This window comes from Alligator sinensis, unplaced genomic scaffold, assembly GCF_000455745.1.
Source record: "Alligator sinensis unplaced genomic scaffold, ASM45574v1 scaffold246_1, whole genome shotgun sequence".
NCBI classification, from domain to species: Eukaryota; Metazoa; Chordata; order Crocodylia; family Alligatoridae; genus Alligator; species Alligator sinensis.
The window spans coordinates 1,286,455-1,293,908 of NW_005842367.1; the positions used below are offsets into that span (position 1 = coordinate 1,286,455).

At 43.2% G+C, this 7,454-nt stretch overlaps 1 protein-coding gene across 2 annotated transcripts in view; it reads left to right on the top strand.

Annotated features, from left to right (window-relative positions):
- LOC102371494 (toll-like receptor 1) overlaps positions 1 to 7,454 on the top strand; it is a 16,590-nt gene that overhangs the window by 1,956 nt on the left and 7,180 nt on the right. The window contains exon 2 of one of the 2 annotated variants that reach the window (XM_006029235.2): positions 1,241 to 1,420. The gene's annotated coding sequence lies outside the window, so the exon portion shown is untranslated. Of the gene's footprint in view, positions 1 to 1,240; positions 1,421 to 4,818; positions 5,050 to 7,454 lie in introns of those variants that run through there. The other variant, XM_006029234.1, reaches the window with a different exon arrangement.

Sequence of the window (7,454 nt, forward strand, 5' to 3'; positions counted from 1 at the left end):
CACACACACACATATCCCCAGTATCCCCAGTTACCACTGCTGGGGTCTTGGGGGAAGCCAAGCCAGGCCTAGATGGTGGGGGGGCTCCCTTTTCCCCCTTTCCCCTCATGCAAGCATCTTGACAGAGGCTGCCATACCCAGAGTTGAGCAGGGGGGAAACTGTGCACTGTGTGGGCCCAGCCCAGCTCCCCCTAAGATGATGGGGGTGAGATGATGGGGGCTTCATTGGCAGAACAAATGCATAAGACTAGCATGAGACGAATTGTGAGCAGAAGTCTAGGCACAAGCATTGTTATAATTATTTTTGGGAGGAATTTGTTGCATGCAATGTGAACTTTAAGTTCCTACAATCTGGCCTTGGATATGTGCTTTCATCTCCCATTGCTGCTACCTGCAGTTGCAGGCTTGTGTCTGAGAGCAGAGCACAAAGACTTGAACTAAGGAGAAATTACAGTAATGTTTTTTGTTAAAACAGATGGACTTACAACAGTGCATTTTTCTTCAACATTGACACCTTCTGTACCAAAATTAAAAAACCCCAACATGTAGCCTTATTGTCAGTTACCTGTTTTTCATGGCTGTTACTTATTCATACAGACACTTTCCACATAAGAGGGGTGGGCATGGGCACTAAGGTTCACAACTGCTAGCCTAAGAGGTTGCAAGTTTGAGGCCCTAGCAAAAGTGTTCACAGTGCAGTTTATTAGATTCAATGAATCTGTGAACTCTGCTAAATGCCTTGTCCCAAGGAAGGAAGGAAAGGAACCACCCACATAGCCTTATTGCCAGTTAGCTATTTTTCATAGCTCTTACTAAGGTTTAATAGTCATACAGACACCACCTATGACATGATAATGCATGACAATGTTATAGATCACTGTATTATGCCACCAAAAACATCAGGCTTAGTGTTGTTCCACTCCAAATGTGACAACATCTTTTGTAACACTGCCAAAAACACTAATTATGTATTTGTATGGTGGTAGCATCAACAAACTGCAGTTAAATATTAAAAAGTTGAGGCTAATTTCTAGTAAGTTGCTGTTCTGTCAAACACCAATAATGTTGTGAAACAAGTTGTGTCAAATTTTGACGAGACTGCAGTCTCTTGCTAAACAGCAAGTGGTTCTTGGTTTACTCTTCACTTTCCTTCCTCATTTTTAAAAGCAGGACTTACAAGGTTTGAAAACTAGTGCCATGTTTATTACAACTCTTTGAAACCAGTGTTCTTCCTCTACAGAAAAAAGAGGAAAACAGTTACTCTAGAGGCAAAAGGATATATGCCATGAGTCACTGAGGAGTTTTAGTACCAGACGTCATACACACAGAGTACTGAGAACTGGGCTGTTATGCTTACAGAAACATCAAATTTCAACATTTTTAAATATCAAGGAAAGTACCAAACAATTTCCATTTTAAGGTATGTGAAACTAGAATAACTATTAAAGTAAAATATTTCTAGGGTGTTTTAATAAGTGTAAAAACCAGAGTAGATCAGTGAGCTTTAATACCTGATTTTACATTCTTTTAATTTATAGGATTGTATTGATGTTTTGATATATAGTATTGATTGAAAAGTAAATCTCAAAAGACCCTGAAGATCAGCCTCTGCCTTGCAGTAGGCGTTGTGCAAGTGTAAGATAGTATTCTTTTGACTTGAGCTAGAATTGGCAGAGAAAGCTGTAGAGGAAGATAGATCTACTAATGGCTGTTGGACAGAATGGTTGGCGATGTTTCCTCTGGCATCTCTAAGCCAATAAATGGTGGTTGGCAGGGAGGGTATTGAATATGGGATAGATCACTCAAGAGAGATCCAGTTTGGTACTCTCTCTGTATCGTGTTGACTTCTACCACTCTTGGACACAGGATACTGGGGTAGTTGGATCATTGGCTCAACCCAGTATAGCACTTTTTATGTTCCTAAGATCAATCTCAGAGATCCCTTTTCCTTAGTGGGTGGTGGAGTCTTGTTTTAACAACAGGGCAGATTTTAGTGTCAGGTTTACAAATCCTATGAAAAGTCTTGCATGTTTTAGAAATGTAAAATCCTATAAAATAGTTTGTTAATTTTTGTAGTTGAGGTTATTAAGTAGGATGAATACACGTGGGGAATGGAAAAGGATATGATTAGGCTTGACAGGATTTGATTTTTATAAATAAACATTGATAAATATCAATTTCACTTCAGACTCACAGACCGATGGAAAAATATTTCCATGGGTAATAATCAAAATTTATTGAAAGGGAACTACAACAGGGAACCCTTACCCCTGTTACTAGATGGTGGAGAAAGAGATGGAAGGACAGAGGGGGCAGGGGTTAAAGAGGAAAAAAATGGCCTAATGACTGGTCCATTAAGCAGTTAGCTGCTGGTTCCAGCCTAATGACCCATCAATTAAGCAATTAGCTGCTCATTCACATATGCAGGACTGGAGGAAGATATTGTGGCTCCAGCCCAGTGGCGGCAGGGCCCTGCCCTGGTCAGGCCAGTTAAGCATGGGTGGGGAGGGCCAAGGATGGCCACTACTGCTGCTACCGCCACCTCTCCCCACATTCCCAGAGCTCTGGGAATGCCACTGCCCTCCTCTGCTGGTCTCTGCCTGTCCCGCTCTTTCCTGATGAATGAACAGAATAGTTTAAAGCAGATATGACTTACTGATGTATGGATATTTACTTTTTATATTCTGACATGATTTTATAAAGCTTTTAACAGTATACTGTCATTACTAAATTGTCTGCTCCCCAGACCCTTAATTTTGCACAATCCTGAATATTTTAATGGATAAAATAGAAATAAATGCTTAAAAATAAACATCGATTTAGCCATTGATATTATTACAAATAAAAATTGAATTCTGCCAAAGTTAGATATATATGCCTTGTTGGGCATAATCATGCATTATGTTCTGAAGAGGAGGCATTTCTTAAACTGAATTTATTTTTCAGTAATTATGTTTTTATATGTTGCTGTTACATTTATTTCACCTTTTGGTTGTATTCAATTTCACTGTTAGTTTCTCATTGATTAGCACCATGTTGCACTGTTTGGATTCCACATAAAAGGTCAGTTAACACTACATTAACAATAAGCAGACAGGGTCAGAGATACATTTCTGCTGGTCTTCACTGTCATAAAAGTTTGTTCTAAATTGGACAAGGTTCTTTGGGTGAATCTGATATCTTTTATTAGATCAAATAATAAAAGATAATTTTATCTTTTAAAAGATAAAATCAGTTGGTCTGATAAAATCAGTTGGTCTAATAAAAGATATCAGATTCACACAAAGAACCTTGCCTGCCTATGTCCTTAGACCAACACAACTACAACCTACACCTGTTCTAAATCTGCATTTGGGGCCAGATTTCACCAGTAACATTTCTCCTTAATGTACATTTAAGGTTTTTTTTAGGGAAGATGCTTATCATTTATGAAATGAAAGAATATAGTGCTACAGCCATATAAAAAAAGTTGTGAATGAACAGGGTGTGAAAGCTACATTAATCCATCTGCCCTTAGCTGAACATAAACAGAATGACTGACATTTGGATGAGCATACCCAACTCATTGTCCCCAGTGGGACAGTGCAAACCATGCAGTTGCATAGCCTTAAGCCACTGATTCTCAAACATGGTACTGCAGCACCCCTGGGTGCCTTGAAATCCTTTTAAGAGTGCCCCAGGATGGTACACAATGTTAGCACTATTAGGTATACAACCATGATTCACAAGATAACCTCAGAGGCCACGTCCACATGAGCACGGATGTTTGTTTCCCTGGGGATAAGTTTCACCGGCATACCTTATACTGCTTCTACTTGGCCCCGAGGAATGCCTGTGCCATGCACCTTGTGGTGCATGGCAGGTTACCCTGGATGGGGTAGGGGAGGCTGGGGCCAGCAACTGTGCTGGCCCCAGCAGCCTTACCTGGGGTCCTGAGGGCCTTGGGGAACTGTAGCCCTGGTGCTTCTGCAGCTGGGATCCTGGCTGGCAGCTGGAGTGTGGCTCTGGTCTCCCAGGCTCTGTTTTGGGTGGCATGTACTGCTGCCATGTGTGCCGTCCCACTCTTTTTGGCATGGTTTTTTTTTGACCCCATGACCTCTGGGGGGGTCAACCCCCCCAATCTCACTGCAGGGTCTGCCTTGCCACATACCGCACATTTGTGCTTGTCTGGGTGTGGCCAGATATTTCAAATAGGAATTCATAGAGTTAAAAACATTCTGCCTTGTTGTAGTCTTTCTGAGTTCTTTGCAACAAAAGAACTACTCTCGTATTTTTCCCTAGACAAAAAACAAGTGAAAACTGAGGTTAATAATTTCTGAGGAATGTCTTGAGTCTAACAAGGGTGTAGGTTGTAGCCATGTTGGTCTAAGGACATAGGCAGACAAGGTTCTTTGGGCGAATCTGATATCTTTTATTAGACCAATTTAAATAGTTGGAAAAACATCTTCTTAGTAAGCTTTCAGGTTTAAAAACCCTTTGTCAGGCTGAGGAAGTCTGCAGTTGGTGTGTGCTCTTCCTGGAGTGATCCGTTGCCCTATGCTGATCATGGCCCCTGTTGCATTGGCAGGCATGAAATTGACTGTCAGTTTCACAGTTGCTATTAGTTTGGTGTAGCAGGGACCCCCAACCCCTGCTACATAGGAAGTAGGAAGTTAACATAAAAAAACCGCAAATGCAGGGACCAGCTGCAGAATAACAAGCAGCCAGGAAAAGCTATGCGGAGTTTAAGTGCAGCAGGGGAGAGGGCAGGGGTGGCAGACCAGTAGTTTAAGCTGTAACACATGAGAGCAGACTGAGTACAAGGCTAGTTAGAAACCCCTGGCCCAAGAGAAGGCCATGGGACTCAAAAGAGATGAAGCCCAGTATTGCTAAAAACCTGGCCCCTCAACCAGGAAGTCCAACCTGGCTCTGACACCCACTGTGAGCAGAGCTTTTGCTGGCCTGGGCTGCAAGGTGGGGGAAGCTAAGTAGCACAACCACTTTGGGAAGCTGCAAGAGCCAGAAGCTGCAAGGTTAAAGCTTGCTGGGACCCAGGGAGACCCAGGAGAGGTAGGTGTGATCAGTAGCTGGCAGAGAACCCGAGGACTGGATGTAGTTGATAGGGGTGGTAAGGAGGCCACAGGTTGGGGTGCCTAGAAAGTACTCTTCAGCAGGGGAGGCTGAAGCCCAAATAGAGCCCTTTCAGGATCTGGGATCTAAGAGGTTGCATGGGGCTAAAGCCAAACTGAGCCCAGTTAGAGGGCCTGGGGCCTAGTTAAAGGGCTAGGGGATAGCACAAAGCAAGAACAGTTTTGCCTGGATCATGGATACCAGGGGGCTGGATTTGATGGAAAGCAGCCCTGCCAGGGGGCTCGGACAACACGAGAAACAGGGCCAGGGACCCTGAGAGCAAAATACAGGCAGGCTGAAGTTGAGATCTTGGAGCCTAATATTACTAAAGAGGTGAAGGCCAAGAAGCTGGGCCGCAGTAAGTGTCCCAGGCTAGAGGCCTACAGCCAGAGTAACTTGTGGACCAAAGCCAAGAGGGCTGGAGTCCATACATGAAGGATAATCAAGTGACACATGCAAGGGGCATGGCTACAGGGGAAGTGGAGGCCATGATTGGAGCCCTTAAAGCTTGAGTTTGGTCCACTGGGGTCATAAGTTGTGACCACTGGGGTTGAGTTGTGCCTAGTGGGCTCAACTAATTTTGACTGGGTATGGGAGCCATCCTCAGAAAAGCAAGCAGGGTTCTGGTGGTGGACAGTTGGCCCAGAGGCCAGATGCTGAGCGGGTCTGCTAGGCACCAGGGAGCCCACTCCAGGACTTGGGCAGCCTCCCAATCAACAAAAAGGGAACATCAAAGCATGGCAGGTGGGTTAGAAAAAGGGGTTATACAGAGGACCTGGAGCAGGGGCAAGACTAGGTGGTCCACAGGTGGTTTCACAGCAGCTCTTGGGGCATGTCCTGTCACTGTCTACTAAAGGGCAGGGACCTAATACTGAACCATAGGTCATCAAGAAGCAAACCCTGCCCCATTGTTTAACCTGTGAATGAATATGGTGAAGACATGATGGTTAAGAACATGAATTAGCACAAAGGATACTATGATTGTTTTACCTTTTAATTTATTCTTTGATTTTTAACATGTTGGACATGGTCTAGGTACTAGTATGACATTGAAACATTGACAATGGTTGTCAATATTGCCAGATAATTACGATTCTGTGTCTCCCCGCTACATGGAAAATCCTTTCAGATTACATAATGTGCACGTGGAGTTATATTCAGTATTGTGCTGTAGCTGAACTGTTAGATTTAGACTGAAAAAGAGGAGTGAGTTGCTGGTAGCAAGACTGGTGGTCTCAAGCATTCTGTTCTGACCACCCTCTTTGGGACAAATGACAAAGTCTTTCCAGCTCAACATAATTGCTATGACAGAGATGGATGATGTAGTCTGTATAGAGCTATTTTATACACTATTACTTGATGTGAACATTTTTGCCCATTTCAGTTTTGCATGCTTTGGCCCAACTGGCCGTAGGACTGGTATAGGAAAATTTTGTGATATAACTGACACAGCAGTGTAAGGTATGGAGCTTGGTCTAAGGAGCTCTTTCAGTGCTTATCCATGTTCTGCTGCATTGTCATGCGTGTTATCTTTCCTGCCTGCTCCCTGACTGCCATGCTTTGTTGAAAACTCCATATTAAAAGGTGTCATAACAAAGAGGTTTAAGACAAAATTAGTCACTTTTGAGATTGTTCTTATGGTTGCTTCTGCAATTTCACTGATGCACCATAAATTGTTCTGTCAGTTTGTTATGTTGGGAAACACTAAACCAGAAAGACTGGGAGGACCTAGCCCACAGATTTTATTGAGATGATTTACTATGTAAATATTACTCAACATGGCAAAACTGCTAGCAGAATTGTTACATGATTTTACATCTCAAGGTGGCTAATTAATTGTAGAATTTTTAAAATTAACATGTCACAACTAAATGGTACTATATTATAAGTGGAACCAGTCAGAAGTTTTTTCCAATGAAGTGTTTTCCTAAATGAAAAGGGGAGAGAAAGGAAAGTCTCATCTACCTTCAACTAACCAAGACTCCATGGTGTGCTCACTTAATCTCAAGGTGCCATAGTTTCATAGTTGGTAGGGTCGGAAGGAACCTGAGCAGATCATCAAGTCCGACCCCCTGCCATGGCAGGAAAAAGTACTGGGGTCAAACGACCCCAGCAAAGTGTTCGTCTAACCTCCTCTTAAAGACCCCCCGGGTAGGAGCCAGCACCACTTCACTTGGAAGTTGGTTCCAGGTCCTAGCCATGTTCATTTTGGCATCAATAATGATTCCAAGATCCTTTTCTGCCTCTGCATTGACAAGAAGGGAGTTCCCCAGCCTGTAGGTATGCTGCTGGTTTTTCCTCCCCAGGTGTAGCACCTTGCACTTGTCAGTGTTGAAACCCATCCT